Genomic DNA, 16,772 nt, shown 5'->3' with positions numbered 1-16,772 from the left:
AAAGTGAAATTAAAAATCACCAATTTTTTTACCGTGTATCATTTTTTTCAGTGTAGTCCATATCCATACCTACAATGTTGCCGACACCAAATCGATCAGAAAATTCCTTCAAAAGATACAGATTTTTGAATTATCACATATCATTTTTGTGTGGACACAGCTGCCAAATTTGTAAGGAAAATAATATGGACAGTTTGTTGATGCAAAATGGATTCTTTGGGCATACCGACGGCACCAAAAAAATTTCAGCCCGATTTAAAAAATACAAAAAAAAATCGAATGACCGAAATCTCAGAAAATTGCTCAAAAGCCACTTGACGGTGTTTGTACCAAAGAGCCTATGTCTGAAAATATTTTTATCGAATTTCTCTGGAAATTTCACGTAACATACTCAAAAATACGGGGAATTCACAGGAAGGTGCTGTGTCCTATCCCTCGCCTAGACCAGACCAAAATCCATGATAAAGCTGACAGACCAAATCTGTCAGACCAAGACTGTCAGACCAATGAGCAAAAAGTAACCAATCTTGGTCTTCGACGTAGGTGCACCCAAATCAAGAAAAGAAAATTTGAAAAAGAATTTTATTTTTCCAATTCAATGACTGGGTTTTGACTGCAAAATTGAATGGACGTCAGAAAATGATTGTGCGGCGTCCTGTACACCGACAATTAAATAAGCAGTTAAAAGCCTTTTTCTTCCACTTTAATTTTTGATCACATTTTCGATTTACACCTGAAAAATCTTGAAATTATTTATACGGATTTGTGATACCTCTCTTGCCACCATTCCCTTGGGAATTCATTAACATGATTTTGAGATATAATTTAAAAAAATAAATTATGTATTTTTCGACGCTCCACGCGCAAAAAGGGAAAATAACGAATGTAAATTTTTCCCGTTTTTTCATTTACGAAAAAAAATGTCTTGAATTTTTTGGCATGTTTCGTAAAATTTCCTAAAGAATCAGATACAAATATTTTCAGAAATAGGTTCATGGTCGTGACTTTTCAACACGGCATTTTACAGTTTCATACGACTTTTGAAAAGTTAGGCTTAAAATAGAAACACCAAACTATTTTTTTTTTTCTTGAAAGCCTCAATAATCACTTCATTTGCGCTTAAGAGTCGGTTGAAATGGCGTGGATTTAATTTTTTTTTTCAAAAAAATGCGGTTTTTGGGAAATTCTACAAAAAATCGCAATTTTTCGGAACACCCTAACACGGCGTAGGTCACCCTAATGGCAAAAATATTTGGGGCAAAGAATCCCCAGTCCAGTGTTTAGCAAAATCGGAGCATTTTATTCTGTTTAACTTCATAAGGAACTTCTGAAATGAGAGTTAAAAAAAGAAAGCTTCCACAATTTTCACTAAATAGTTTATGCCTCAGGGTGGTGCCAAAAAGGACGAGGTGGTCCAATTAGGATGAACATGTGAATTCTTGCTTATTTCGATGGTATTTATACACCACATTTGATCTCGATCAGAAAACGTTGATTTTTGGTGTACGATCGAGATTTTTCCATCTGATGTAGGTACCTACCTAATTGCCCATGAAAAACTGTCTTTTCATGAAACATCCAGGAAACAATCACTGTGAAGATTGTCCTTCCGTTTTGTTTGATATCAGCTGGGTTTTCTTTTCTTTCTGTTATATTTCCACCGTCATGTGACTTGTCTGTCAGTCGACCAGTTTTGATTTTCCTTTTTTTCTTTCCCTAGCGCACAATAAACTGATCCTTTACAGTCACAAAAGGCAGGTTAAGGGCACCATCATATTTTATTATACGTCTTTATAATGCTAAACATGATACACACACACTCTTCATCATTGTCATAAATCTACAGTGATTCTCTGGAGAATAAAATGAAACGTGACTCAAAATCTCGAAGATACCTACTAAAACGGAGCTCGACTGTACACGAGTAGAAACTGACTCCAGGATGCGATTACCAACGGAAGTCGTCCCGGAAGTGTGTTGTTCTTCCACCCATTGTTCCTCCGACGTAACGCCTTTGTTCTTCTCGTGCTTTGTGTGTGAAAAGCTGTCGACCTTTTTCTGTCATGTTGTCACGAGCAGAACGTGAAGCGCACAGCACCACTAGAAACATATCACGGCCTCGAAAGGCAATGTGAAAATGTGAAACAGCATAAGAATGTCACGTGTGTGTGTGTGATGTTTTCAAGGGGTCACACGGTGTGACATGTGGGAACTGCCTCATTAGAGCCGGAAGATAAGGGTTAATGGGATCCGGTGGACACTTGACACAGGTTACCGTGGGGTTGCTTAATGATTTGTTCTGAGAGGTGTTCGTGGGTTATCTCGGTCAATGATCTTGATAAATACAATGTTGGGAAACAAATCATAATTGTAACATTTTCACACGCTTTAAATAATGGTGGCATAAAGCTTGGTTTCGCTTTAGCAAGTATTTACTCTAAGGATTCGATATGAAATTGAAATTGAAATGAACTCTATCTGAACATAGTCCAGACTCGATTTTATGAAGTTGCGACTATCAAAATTGGAGTGTTCGAAGGGTTCTCATAAGAAAATATCGAATAAACAATATTACGAATAATATTATTACGTTTTATATATATTTTTTACTACCCAAAAATTAACATAATATGAAAAATTAAGGTAACTTTGGTGTCCCCAGCAATACGCAAACTTTAAATTTAAAAAAGATAAGCCAGACTGTTTTTTTTTCTCCAAAGCCTGTATGTAGAATAAGGGCGGTTAATTGCTGTTGCATGTAACCTAAGAAATTGCAAGTAATATTAACACTCAAACGATCGAGTCATTTGACCCTTTTTGCCTTCCTCACCTGAGGTAAGGCTATAATCCTGCTCGGAAAATGAACTTCTTTCAGAAACGTCGTAGACCCACCTTCATGTATACCTAAGGCTACCAACTTTTGCTGAGCCAAAATCCGTACTCAAACCCCGATGGTTTGACACCAACTGTTGTCAAACGAACGGGGTCACTTTTTAGCTTGACACCCCTTTTAGACGGAGTTCACACACACTACCAAACGTTTGTTTTGATAGTGTGCGTGAGCGCCGTGTAAAAAGTGACAGTTCGTCACTTTTTAGTTTGACTTTGACCAACCAACGGGGTACAAACTAAAAAAGTGTCAAACTAAAAAAGTGTCAAACGAAAAAGTGACCAACCAGTGTACTTTACCGATATGACACCATTGTATAACAAAAACTGTTAAGGAATTACAGTTGTCGATATTGAAGAGACCGTCGAGAGAGGGAGTTATCAAATTATAGAACGGAAAAAATATTTTTGTTAAACGTTTAAAAGTTTACGAAATGTCAAATTTGCTTTTACGAATAATATCGCTGTTAGTGTTTTCACGAAAACATTTCTAGAGATCCTATAAATACAAGCACAACACAAGGTTTTCACAAGCCAAAATTTGATCTTTAATTTAATAAATATGTTTTGTAAGGATTTTGAAAAGAACAATCATTGACAATCAAGTTTGAACTGAGGAAAACCCGGAAAATTATGCAAGGTATACCTTTAAAATCAAACTGACAGTTAAATAAAAATATCTAATTAGAGAAAGCTTTGGCCCAATCAAAAAAGCAATGAAATTTTTAAAAAGTTGTTAAAATTCCGTACAAATCCGTTTTATGCGAAAAATTCCGTACAAAAATTCCGGTCTGTTAAAAATCCGCGGAGAAGGTCGAAAATCCGTACGGTAAGGAAAAAATCCGTACAGTTGGTAGCCTTATGTATACCTATCGACTCAGAATCGAAAACTGAACAAATGTTTGTGTGTATGTGTGTAACAAAAATTCTTACTCAGTTTCCTCAGCACTGACTGAACCGATTTAAGTCAAACGCGTCGCTATTGAATTGTTTGAAGTTTCGATAAGTAGTTCAAATGTAATGTATAAAAACATGTTTTAACAAATATTAGAATCTCACTTCAATGTATGTAAACTATGTCCGAATCAATCATCCGACCCATCGTTGGTTAGGTAATTAAAAGGCCTTTCCAAAGAATCCAAAACATTGATGATCTGGCAACCCTGTCTCGAGTTATGACCACTTTAGTGATATTTGTGTACTTTTTTATTCCGGATCTAAAAAAATAGATGAAATTTGTGTTCAAATGTGTGTGTCTCATCATGTCACCCACTGTTTGTAAAGAGTGAGGAAGGCACCAACCACATAGGTGGATTAAGTTAGTTTTTCTTAAAATTCTTTTAACTTTTGGTAGAATTGATCAAATTAAATGCTTCCGGTTGCAAAAGATCCAGATTTTTCTATACAGCGATTCCGTCAAACAGGAAGTATCGAAATCAAAAGTGCACCGATTTGGGTTAAATTTGGCATGGAAATTCTTTGGCCAAAATAATATGACCCGTATTTTTTTTTTGTTTGGCGATTAAGGTGCTCTAATGACCCGTCGTGGGGCGAATCAGGACACATGGTACGAATTGGGACAGTTGTTTTAGTAATTCATCGGCCTAATATTTTGATATTTTTAGTGGTTCCGGGTAGACCATATTCAGACCATATTTGAATGAAAAAAGCTTTGAAAATTGCATTTTACTTCAGTCCAGTTCTTTTGCAATCACTAGTCTTCAAATATCTAAATAATGAAGATTTTTCCGCGAAAAAACACTGCTTGTAGAATTACTCAAAAGTTCAGTTACTTCTAAACGACCGAAAAATTTCAATGTAAATAGACATTTAATCAATTAAAATTACTTTGAAATGTATTTTCCTGGCTTGAAATAGTAGTTTATGCAACAAGTTGCAAAAAGAGGATTTTTTCAGCACGAGTCGTACATTTATCCAACGAGGTTCACCGAGTTGGATAAATACGAAGAGTGCTGAAAAAATCAAGTTTTGCAACGAGTTCCATACAACATTTTTTGCAATTCCAAAAAACACACACTGAGTGAAATTTTATGTCAAATTTTCATGTATTTTGTCAATAAATCGTTTAAATAAAAAAAAATTTGAAAAGTGTTACTTTTCGAAACAAGTGCTGAAAAGTTCAACTTTTCAGCACCCATTTGAGTGCTGAAAAGTAGAACTTTTCAGCATTTATTTAGAAAAGTGTTGCTATTCGACTCTGTTATTTTTGGTACAGAAAAGTAGGCTATTTCGTCGTTCAAGAATGACAGGAAAAGTAAGTAGTTTCACGACGGAATTGCAAAAATCGTATTTAGGCTGATTTTCAAGGCAGGAAAATGCATTTCAAAGTATTTTTATTTGATTAAACGCCTATTTCCATTGAAATATTGAAGTTGTTCGATTTTTTTATTTGTTATTCCCTGATTTTTAGACAAATTTTAAAGGGAAAGCGACATAAACTTTGAAAAATATTTGCAATGGCCTTAATTGAATAAACAAAATAACTCATAACCTAAATATGTTTTTGTTCAATTTTTAATTTTTTATGCATTTAAAAATAAATACCTCAAACTGTTTTGATTATGAATAACGTTCTTTTACCTTTTTTTAATTTGGCGCAATTTAACAAAAGATTGTTTTTGTTTGTTTTTTTTTTGAATCGCCAAAAACATTTTTGTACTAAGGATTAATATTTTAAGGTAGCTGATTTTTTAAATAAGCTTAACTAAGTTCAACTTATTTTAATTTAGATAATAAATCCTGTTTAACCTTGATTGAAAGATGAAATTATATTTTTTACTAATTCAAAACCGAGTATTTGTTTAAATTCAACAATTATTTCCTGAAGGAAGCTCTTCCCCATTGTCATATTTGTCCTGCTCTTCATCAAGCACCAGCAAGTATATTCTGAAAAAGGGGTGAACTTTATTATCAAAGAATAATTACAATCAATAGCGAAATTCCTCACTCACTAGCTCAACTTTCTCATGGCAACCAGCACCGTCATCGCCTGCTTCGTCCTGAAAAAGGGGGCCGAACACAAGGACTGCTTTGATTATCGCGCTATTATATTGTGATTTACGCAAGTGTTGTGTTGTGATGTCCTCAGATCACATCGTGAGTGGAATGCGCACCGCGGTGTGGGAACATCCGATGAATTTGAACCGGAGTCCGGGTTTGGTGAAGGTTTATACCTTAATTTGGTGCTAGAACCTGGGGTGCGAGTTGACATTCGTGTAGAACTCGTAACCAAATTAGGTACGTGCCGGGTGATCTGATTCCACATTAAAGAGAAAAGTTTATTGATAATATAAATTTATTTAAGAAACATGCACATTTTAAAAAGGATTTAATTTCGTTTGAATTTTTGAAAAACTTAACAAAAATTACTAACAATCCTAAAATAGAGACAACCACCCTAGCGCATTGTACCGCGGAACATCAGGGGCAGATTTGGTCCGATGATAAAGCGCATATTGGCTCTCTATGGGCCATCGCACAGAAGAATGTCCCTGGTCCCTGGTACCTCATTCACAGTTCAGTTAGAGACATCAAATGCCGTTGAATTGTGAAATTGATTTGATTTATTAGAGCGCACCATGCGGTGGAAAGAAAGAGAGGGGAAGAAAGAGAGAGAGAGAGTCCTAGAAAAAAAGGCACGTATAAATATTATTATTAAATTTAGATACGATCAATAAAGGCGTGATTATAGCTGTTGTCGTCCCGCCGACGGGGTTGGAATTGATTCATTTATGAAACCGGAGCAGGAACCGGAATATGAATGGGAAATGGGTTGGGGGAAAGAACTTTAAGGTTAATTTGCGCTGGGGATGAAAGGGTGAAGATTGGAGATAAGTGAGTTTGCACGATGAGTTTTATGAAAAACGTTCAAAGTGGGATGTACACACTTAAAAAATAATTCCGAATGTTACATAAATGATGTAACACTTTTGCAAGTCATAAATTTAAGTGAATTCCCTGCCAATAAATAAAATTGTAAATTTTGGATATACAAGTTAAGGAATCATCCAAAACTATTTTATAATCGATTTCGTTTCATGATTCATGGAAACAATAATAATTAATAGATGGATTTTAATATCCTACTCATCATTCTGAAGGGGTTACGTTCTTTAATGTTCAATAATTCTCTCTTATTTTTTTTTAATTTACGATTTTTTTCATATGCTTTTATTTATTACCTTAAACATCAAATTCGAGTTCTACGACCCAATTTAGTCAAATTTGAATTTGAAGATTTTTTCAGCACGAGTTGTACATTTATCCAACGAGGATTACGGAGTTGGATAAATACGATGAGTGCTGAAAAAATCAAGCATTGCAACGAGTTGCTTAAGAGCGAGTCCACGAGCAAAGCATACCCATCTCGCATCGACCTCACCAATCTGCCTGAAATTTGCAGGGGTTGTTTGTACATATAAAACTAGCATCTGTCCAAAATATGAGCACTCTAGGTCAACGGCAAGTGGGGCAAATCGGGACACAAATTTTGAAGGTTTGAACCCGTCAAAAATCTTTAAAAAGCTATAACTTAGGCAAAATTCGATTTATTTTCAAAGTTCAAAATGCATCTGAAAGGGCATAAAAATGCAACAAAATGCATCCCAATTGGTTAAATCAAAAGGGAGTTATTGGCATTTTTGTGAAAAAATAGCATAATTTTCAAACTCAAATAAAAAAATGTTCCGACCAGATATCAACTCGCTTCGACCTGCAGCTTGTAGGGGACATCTGAGACTACCATCTGAGACTAAGAACGCTTTGGGTAAGGCAGTTTAACGTATTAAATAAACACTTTTTCTTTAAGTGATTTGTTTGGTTATAAATTTTTGATCGGGGGACCCCTTAGATCAAATTTTCCGGTGATAATTTCATGATATTCGTGTTCCTGAGACAATTTCACGATAGAAACATGCACAAAAAAGTTTATTTTCATCCATTTTAACCCTTTAAAAAATAAAAGTTAAAAAAATAAAGAATCTGCCTTTTTTCTGGTGTCATCTAGTATCCCTGGAAACGAACTTGATTTTCGATAAAAGTGAATCGAAGATTTTTTTTACTTTCATTTTTTAAATGGTTAAAATGGATGAAAATAACCATTTTTATACATGTTTCTTATGTGAAATTGTCTCAGGAATACGAATATGATAAAATAGTTACCAGAAAAATGGGATCTAAGGGGTCCTTCGAGTAAAAATTTACAACCCAAAAATTCACTCAAAGTAAAAGTGTTTATTTAATATGTTAAACTGCCTTACCCAAAGCGTTCTCAGTCTCAGATGGTAGTCGCAGATGTCCCCTACAAGTTGCAGGTCGAAGCGAGTTGATATCTGGATAGAACATTTTTTTTATTGGAGTTTGAAAATTATGCTATTTTTCCACTAAAATGCCAATAACTCCCTTCAGATTCAACCAATTGGGATGCTTCTTCCTGCATTTTGATGCATTTTTAAGCCCTTTCAGATGCATTTGAGTTTTGAAATTAATTGAGTTTTGCCAAAGTTATAGCCAAATGGCACCAGATCGTAATGAAGATGTTAAATTTGAGTTTCTGAGCAAAAATCAGTGTTGTTTGACATGTCAGAAAGTGTACTTGTGAAATTACCGTAATTGGTCCACCGGAACCATGTTACGGATATTCTGGGTTGGTGGCACGGTGGCCAAATGGCACCAAAACGTACTGAGAATGTCAAATTTGATTTCCTAAGCCAAAATTAGTGTCGTTTGACATGTCGGAAGCCATATTAGAATTGATGAAGAATTCGACATCCGTTCCTGTGTAGTCGGTTCCGGAAGGGTGACCAATTCATATCCGTAGGTCCGGGATCAAAGGAATATGCCTAATATGTCCAGAACAGGTCTTGGAACAAATTGGGATGGTTTTTCTGAAGAATTTATGATAATAATCATGATTTGTAGATCGGGTTGCATACCCGGACAAAAACCTACCCCACTAAGTTCCGGAATATCTTCGTGGCCAAGTGTCCGATTCCGGATTTCTTTGTAGATTCTGAAAAAATACATTTGTCCGGTTCTTTTGAGGGGTGAACGAACTTATTTGGTCAAAAGAGGCCAACAATATGTCGTGGCTGGAGCGGGATTTTTCTCAGATTTTCCGAATATTTGGGATTATTTTCGGAGACACAGAAACACGCGTTGTTCAGGCCCAAAACATAACACAAGACTGTTTATTCTTTTCTCTCTCTCGCGTCAGCCAAGCACACGCACACACTCAACATCAATGTATATTCGAAGCAAGGTGTGGCATTTCCAATTACTAGCTTGTATGAGTATCTTATTTATTCTTCGCCTACCAATCTCATCCACTACATCCTCCTCCTCTTCTACTCTTTGATTAATGAAATTACAACAAATACATCAATGATAACCTAATCTATACAATATTTAAATTTCGTTCAATGGCCTTTATTTTTTTTCTTTTTTTTTTTTGCCAGGAAAAGCCTTATAACATCCGGCGTAAAAACCTGAATCTTTTCAAAACTTTTTACAATATATATCTATTCTCGTATACAATAGTTTCTTTGAAGATAGATAACAGCGAACGATGTCGTCTAATCGATGCCCGAGCTAGATAACAGTGAATGATGTCCTCTATTCGAAACCCTTCAACGTTCTTGGCAGTTTGCTGCTACCGGTTGTTCCGTCTCTAAGGCCCAATGTGGTCCACAAATTTATCCTGTAAATAAACCTAAAAAAGAAAACAAAAAAACAAAATCTAACCGAAAGAGGCTAGATGCAATGATTAAATAAGCATGATATTGCGTATTTCAGCCAATCTTCCAAAATCATGATCTTAGCCTAATTCGTGTTGATCAAAAGTCTAAACATAAACATAAATCCCGTCCCGTTATTTTAAATCAACAATTTACTTATCTCTTACAATTTCATTAATCATATCCAGTTTCAGAAGTTCAATCATTACCTCAATTTTAAGTCATCGAAGTAATAAGCTTATCGATCCTTAAACCCATCACTTTTAATTTCTTGCATTTCACCCATTTTCAGACGATCAATCAGAAGCTTAAATTTAAGTCGTCAAGGTTATGAGCCTTTCGATTTTTAAACCATCACTTCAAAAAGACTGAAATTCTTTTAAAAATTATTTATTGTATTTTACCAATCTCTTTAACTTTCTTACATTTTATCCATTTCCAGAAGTTCAATCAGGAGCTCAAATTTAAGTCGTCAAGGTTACAAGCCTTTCGATTCTTAAACCATCACTTCAAAAAGACTGAAATTCTTTAAAAAATATCTATTTTATTTTACCAATCTCTTTAACATTCTTACATTTTATTCATTTTCAGAAGTTCAATCAGGAGCTCAAATTTAAGTCTTCAAGGTTACAAGCCTTTCGATCCTTAAACCATCACTTCAAAAAGACTGAAATTCTTTTAAAAATTATCTATTTTATTTTACCAATCTCTTTAACATTCTTACATTTATCCATTTTCAGAAGTTCAATCAGGAGCTCAAATTTAAGTCGTCAAGGTTACAAGCCTTTCGATTCTTAAACCATCACTTCAGAAAGACTGAAATTCTTTTAAAAGTATCTATTTTATTTTACCAATCACTTTAAATTTCTTACACTTTATCCATTTTCAGAAGTTCAATCAGGAGCTCAAATTTAAGTCGTCAAGGTTACAAGCCTTTCGATTCTTAAACCATCACTTCAGAAAGACTGAAATTCTTTAAAAAATATCTACTTTATTTTACTTATCTCTTTCAATTTTTAACATTTTATCCATTTTCAGAAGTTCGATCAAGAGCTCAAATTTAAGTCGCCAAGGTTACAAGCCATCGATCCTCAAACCATCACTTCAAAAAGACTGAAATTCTTTTAAAAATTATCTATTTTATTTTACCAATCACTTTTAACTTCTTACACTTTATCCATTTTCAGAAGTTCAATCAGGAGCTCAAATTTAAGTCGTCAAGGTTACAAGCCTTTCGATCCTTAAACCATCACTTCAAAAAGATTGAAATTCTTTTAAAAATTATCTATTTTATTTTACCAATCTCTTTAACATTCTTACATTTTATTCATTTTCAGAAGTTCAATCAGGAGCTCAAATTTAAGTCGTCAAGGTTACAAGCCTTTCGATTCTTAAACCATCACTTCAGAAAGACTGAAATTCTTTAAAAATATCTATTTTATTTTACCAATCACTTTTAATCTTCTTACATCACTTCAAAAAGACTGAAATTCTTTCAAAAATATCTTTTTGTTTTACCAATCACTTTTAAATTATTACATTTTACCCATTTTCAGAAGCTCAATCGGAGCTCATATTTAAGTCGTCAAGGTTATCAGTTTTTGATACTTTAAACATAACATCGAAAGGACTGAAATTCTTTGTTTTTAATATCAATCTTTCTAGAATTTCAATCATTAGTGTAAATTAATATCGTCAAGGTTGTGAGCCTAATGATCTTTAATCAAGTCTTGTAGTTGCTCAATAATCAATAAGATTTTTAAGTTCATATAAAATTAATTATAAGTTCGCTTTATTTAAAGATGGTTTCAAGCCTATAGTTATTACAGTCTTCTCTTCTTCTCGACTAGTACAAAAGTATTGAAGATTCTTTGAGTGTAAGTCTAGAGCATTTTCTCATACATTTGCGTTCTACCCTCACGGGGACTCAAACTCCAATTCATTCCCGTTCATGCTCTACCCTCCCAGGGGACTCAAGCTCAAATTTTCAACAATCACGCTCTACCCTCTCAGGGACTCAAGCTCAAAAACGGGGACTCAAACTCTAATTCATTCACGTTCATGCTCTACCCTCCCAGGGGACTCAAGCTCAAATTTTCAACAATCACGCTCTACCCTCCCAGGGGACTCAAGCTCAAAAACTCCAACATTTGCGTTCTACCCTCACGGGGGACTCAAACTCCAATTTATCCATGTCCATGCTCTACCCTCCCAGGGGACTCAAGCTCAAATTTTCAACAATCACGCTCTACCCTCTCAGGGGACTCAAGCTCAAAAACTCCAACATTTGCGTTCTACCCTCACGGGGGACTCAAACTTCAATTTATCCGTGTCCATGCTCTACCCTCCCAGGGGACTCAAGCTCAAATTTTCAACAATCACGCTCTACCCTCTCAGGGGACTCAAGCTCAAAAAACGGGGACTCAAACTCTAATTCATTCACGTTCATGCTCTACCCTCCCAGGGGACTCAAGCTCAAATTTTCAACAATCACGCTCTACCCTCCCAGGGGACTCAAGCTCAAAAACTCCAACATTTGCGTTCTACCCTCACGGGGGACTCAAACTTCAATTTATCCATGTCCATGCTCTACCCTCCCAGGGGACTCAAGCTCAAATTTTCAACAATCACGCTCTACCCTCTCAGGGGACTCAAGCTCAAAAACTCCAACATTTGCGTTCTACAGTCACGGGGGACTCAAACTTCAATTTATCCGTGTCCATGCTCTACCCTCCCAGGGGACTCAAGCTCAAATTTTCAACAATCACGCTCTACCCTCTCAGGGGACTCAAGCTCAAAACTCCAACATTTGAGTTCTACCCTCACGGGGAACTCAAACTCTAATTCATTCACGTTCATGCTCTACCCTCCCAGGGGACTCAAGCTCAAATTTTCAACAATCACGCTCTACTTCCGCTCTACCCTCTCAGGGGACTCAAGCTCAAAAAATCCAACATTTGCGTTCTACCCTCACGACGGACTCAAACTCCAATTTATCCATGTCCATGCTCTACCCTCCCAGGGGACTCAAGCTCAAATTTCCAACAATCACGCTCTACCCTCTCAGGGGACTTAAGCTCAAAAACTCCAACATTTGCGTTCTACCCTCACGGGGGACTCAAACTCTAATTCATTCACGTTCATGCTCTACCCTCCCAGGGGACTCAAGCTCAAATTTTCAACAATCACGCTCTACCCTCTCAGGGGACTCAAGCTCAAAACTCAAGCTCAAAAATTCCAACATTTGCGTTCTACCCTCACGGGGGACTCAAACTCTAATTCATTCACGTTCATGCTCTACCCTCCCAGGGGACTCAAGCTCAAATTTTCAACAATCACGCTCTACCCTCTCAGGGGACTCAAGCTCAAAACTCAAGCTCAAAACTCCAACATTTGCGTTCTACCCTCACGGGGACTCAAACTCCAATTTATCCATGTCCATGCTCTACCCTCCCAGGGATTCAAGCTCAAATTTTCAACAATCACGCTCTACCCTCTCAGGGACTCAAGCTCAAAACTCCAACATTTGGGTTCTACCCTCACGGGGACTCAAACTCTAATTCATTCACGTTCATGCTCTACCCTCCCAGGGACTCAAGCTCAAATTTTCAACAATCACGCTCTACTTCCGCTCTACCCTCTCAGGGGACTCAAGCTCAAAAATCCAACATTTGCGTTCTACCCTCACGGGGACTCAAACTCCAATTTATCCATGTCCATGCTCTACCCTCCCAGGGGACTCAAGCTCAAATTTCCAACAATCACGCTCTACCCTCTCAGGGGACTTAAGCTCAAAACTCCAACATTTGCGTTCTACCCTCACGGGGGACTCAAACTCTAATTCATTCACGTTCATGCTCTACCCTCCCAGGGGACTCAAGCTCAAATTTTCAACAATCACGCTCTACTTCCGCTCTACCCTCTCAGGGGACTCAAGCAATGCTACCATGCTCTACTCTCCCAGGGGACTCAAGCTCAATTTTTAGCAATCACGTTCTACCCTCTCAGGGGACATAAGCATACATTTCACAAACGTTCTTCAATCGAGAAATTAGAAGTGCAACATGGAGTTAAACTTTCTGTCAAGCTGCTGTGAGGTTTTCTATGAGAGCTGCGAAAGTTTCACTCCATGTTACCGGCTCACATCTCTCTTTTAAATTTCTCGATACCAAACGTTCTTCAATACCATCAAGAATTCATTATAATTTCTAAATTATAAAACATCTGCATTTATTTTCGTTCCATGGTAATTTAGTGTTCAGCGCCAAGAAAATCATATTTTTTAACTGTTCACTGTATCGTTGTATCAATATGCAGTATTTCTTCTATATTAGTGAAATATTCAATTAACTCGTTTAGACAACCAATGGTTTAACACAGTTTTTCAACGTTGTCCCACAAAAACTAGAATTTTGATCAAACATCAAAAATTTATCGGACCGACAATAGATCATCCACCATATGCTAATTTTTAAAGATTCGGTCCTAAATCGTGGTAATGTTTAGACGCTTTCTCTTACAGGGTAAACACTTGTCAGGTATTTCGTCTCTGTTCATGCATTTTTTTGCCGCAAAAACTTACCGAACCTGGTTTTTTTAATCGCAATCTTCATGTAATTTCGTTTCCATCGCTTGGACCTCCTCCTGCAATAACTTGGTCACGATTTACTTGGCAAAATTAACGGCGCAGTTCACAAAATAATTAAGAAAGTAAAACCCGTAATATATTTCGGACATTCACCGAATTTTGTTTATGTTGCAATTGCAGTTCACTAAAACCACTATTTGAATATAACAACACTGTTACTCACGTTTTTATTAGTGATAAACAATTGTTCCGTCGTTCGGAACAAAACATTTCAGCTCAATCATGCAGTCGTTAAACGCCCGACGTTTGTCGAGCCATGTCAGTCGCTTGGCCTAATATCCAACCTTGTATGTTTTTACCGGGCAGCTCCATCATGGCTTCCCAAGCGTCACAGAACAGCACCCGAACCAGGCGGAAAAATGCACTAAACTTTTCACATTTTCTCTGTAAAACAAGTTTCTTCACTATTAAACAATCGCGGGAGCGCTGTTTGCGCCATTGTCGTGGCTGGAGCGGGATTTTTCTCAGATTTTCCGAATATTTGGGATTATTTTCGGAGACACAGAAACACGCGTTGTTCAGGCCCAAAACATAACACAAGACTGTTTATTCTTTTCTCTCTCTCGCGTCAGCCAAGCACACGCACACACTCAACATCAATGTATATTCGAAGCAAGGTGTGGCATTTCCAATTACTAGCTTGTATGAGTATCTTATTTATTCTTCGCCTACCAATCTCATCCACTACACAATATAGCATTTTTAAAGTTTTTTCGGTATCTCGCATCGGACGTTCGGACTGTAAGGGTTATGATTTTTGACGTTTTTGAACCACCAAACTTTGTGTCCTGATTTGCCCCACCTAGAGTGCTCATATTTTTGCCAGATGCTAGTTTTATATGATGAATTGATGAGGTCGATGCGAGATGGGTATGCTTTACTCGTGGACTCGCTCTTAAAGTGTTCAGCAAAAAAAAACAAACATTGCTTCAAAAAAAAAAAAAATAAACCCTGACCCAATTTTTTTGATTTTTTGAAAACAATATATATCAAAAATAAAAAAGAATTAAAATTATTCAAATTTTGAATGAAAATAGGAAAAAAATATCAGCTTCGAAACGCTTATTTTTGTTTTAATAAACATAAAAAAGAAAATTCAAAATACAGTACCGTTATTTTTTTATCTTAATATTTTTTTTGACAAGGATTGTTTTTAAAACTAATGATTAAAAAAAATAACTGTGCATTTTATAATAGTTTTATCATTGAAATATTAGCATGATGCTTGTAGTTAAACTTTTCATCTTTTTTGAAAAGTTTTTAAGGTTAGTTAACTTTAATTTTGAAAACAGTGTCATGTTCTCTCAATAAAAATGTGTTCATATCGAGAAACAGCATTTTTAAATTATTTAGTCAATTTTACACTAAAAATAGCTGAAGTGATTTTCTGAGTCAAATTTGTAAGTGTTATTGAAATTGAATTTAATAGAACAAGTTTCATAAGTGGATAATTTGTGATTCATGATACAGAATTGATTTTTTTTGGAATTACTTAGTTAAACAGACATTTGATCGTAAGTTTTTCAAATTATACATTAAAAGTAACTGTACTTATGGTCATTTTGACGTAATCAAAAATTCACACACTTTAAGGTTGAAATGTGTAAGAAACGCAATGACTAGCAAATCACCCTATGTTTTTAAAATACAAATTTTCAACGAAACTTTTATTTAAAGCGCTACAATCCAGACACGATTATCCGATGTTTCGATTATTCGGAGTTTGATTCAGATTTAGAATTTGATGTACTTAAAATTTGGTTCATCCTTCCTTTATTTGAAGGCCCTTATAAACATTTGATTAATAGAACTTTCATTTCAGCGAAAGTTGAATGGTTGATTGTCTTAAAAAAACCAAATGCATTTTCTCAATATTTCATATATAGCCTTGTTGTTTTTAGCTTTAATTACACCACAAATTTGCTACATTGTTTTGCACTCTGAGAAAAAAAAAACCTCATCTCTGTAACTCAATATAGCTCCCATAATTGCTTCCGTTTTTTGGTCCTAAATCACAACAGCATCCGCTTCGAAACTCATTTTCTCCGGGCGCGTGCCACTTCTTAACTGAAACTTGACACTCACTTCAGCTGAAGCCCGTGATTTTTCCAATGCTTTTTTTATTTTCTTCACCTAAAAAAATAAAATACTCACATCCTCCAGAACGCATTTCACACCGACTGGTTACCGTTCAGCCTAATTTCCCCAGCAGGACTTCTGTGGGCACGACGGAGCTCACGCTGCGATTTAACCCACGGAAATGTGCGGTAAAAGTTGGCAAACATCAGGCCATCGTCCATGCAACCAGACTAATTATGCAAAATTGGACCCACGTGTTCCGCGGTCACGTGGCGCAACTTGAGAGCGCAGCGCGAGTGACACGTGTCCTCTTGCGCGCATAGAACTACAAACCCGGGACAAGTTGAGTTTTTGTGTCAATCAACAGGATAATAATTAAAGTCACTTTTGAGATGCTCGAC

This window comes from Culex quinquefasciatus, chromosome 2, assembly GCF_015732765.1.
Source record: "Culex quinquefasciatus strain JHB chromosome 2, VPISU_Cqui_1.0_pri_paternal, whole genome shotgun sequence".
NCBI classification, from domain to species: domain Eukaryota; kingdom Metazoa; phylum Arthropoda; class Insecta; order Diptera; family Culicidae; genus Culex; species Culex quinquefasciatus.
This window is presented reverse-complemented; position numbering follows the sequence as displayed.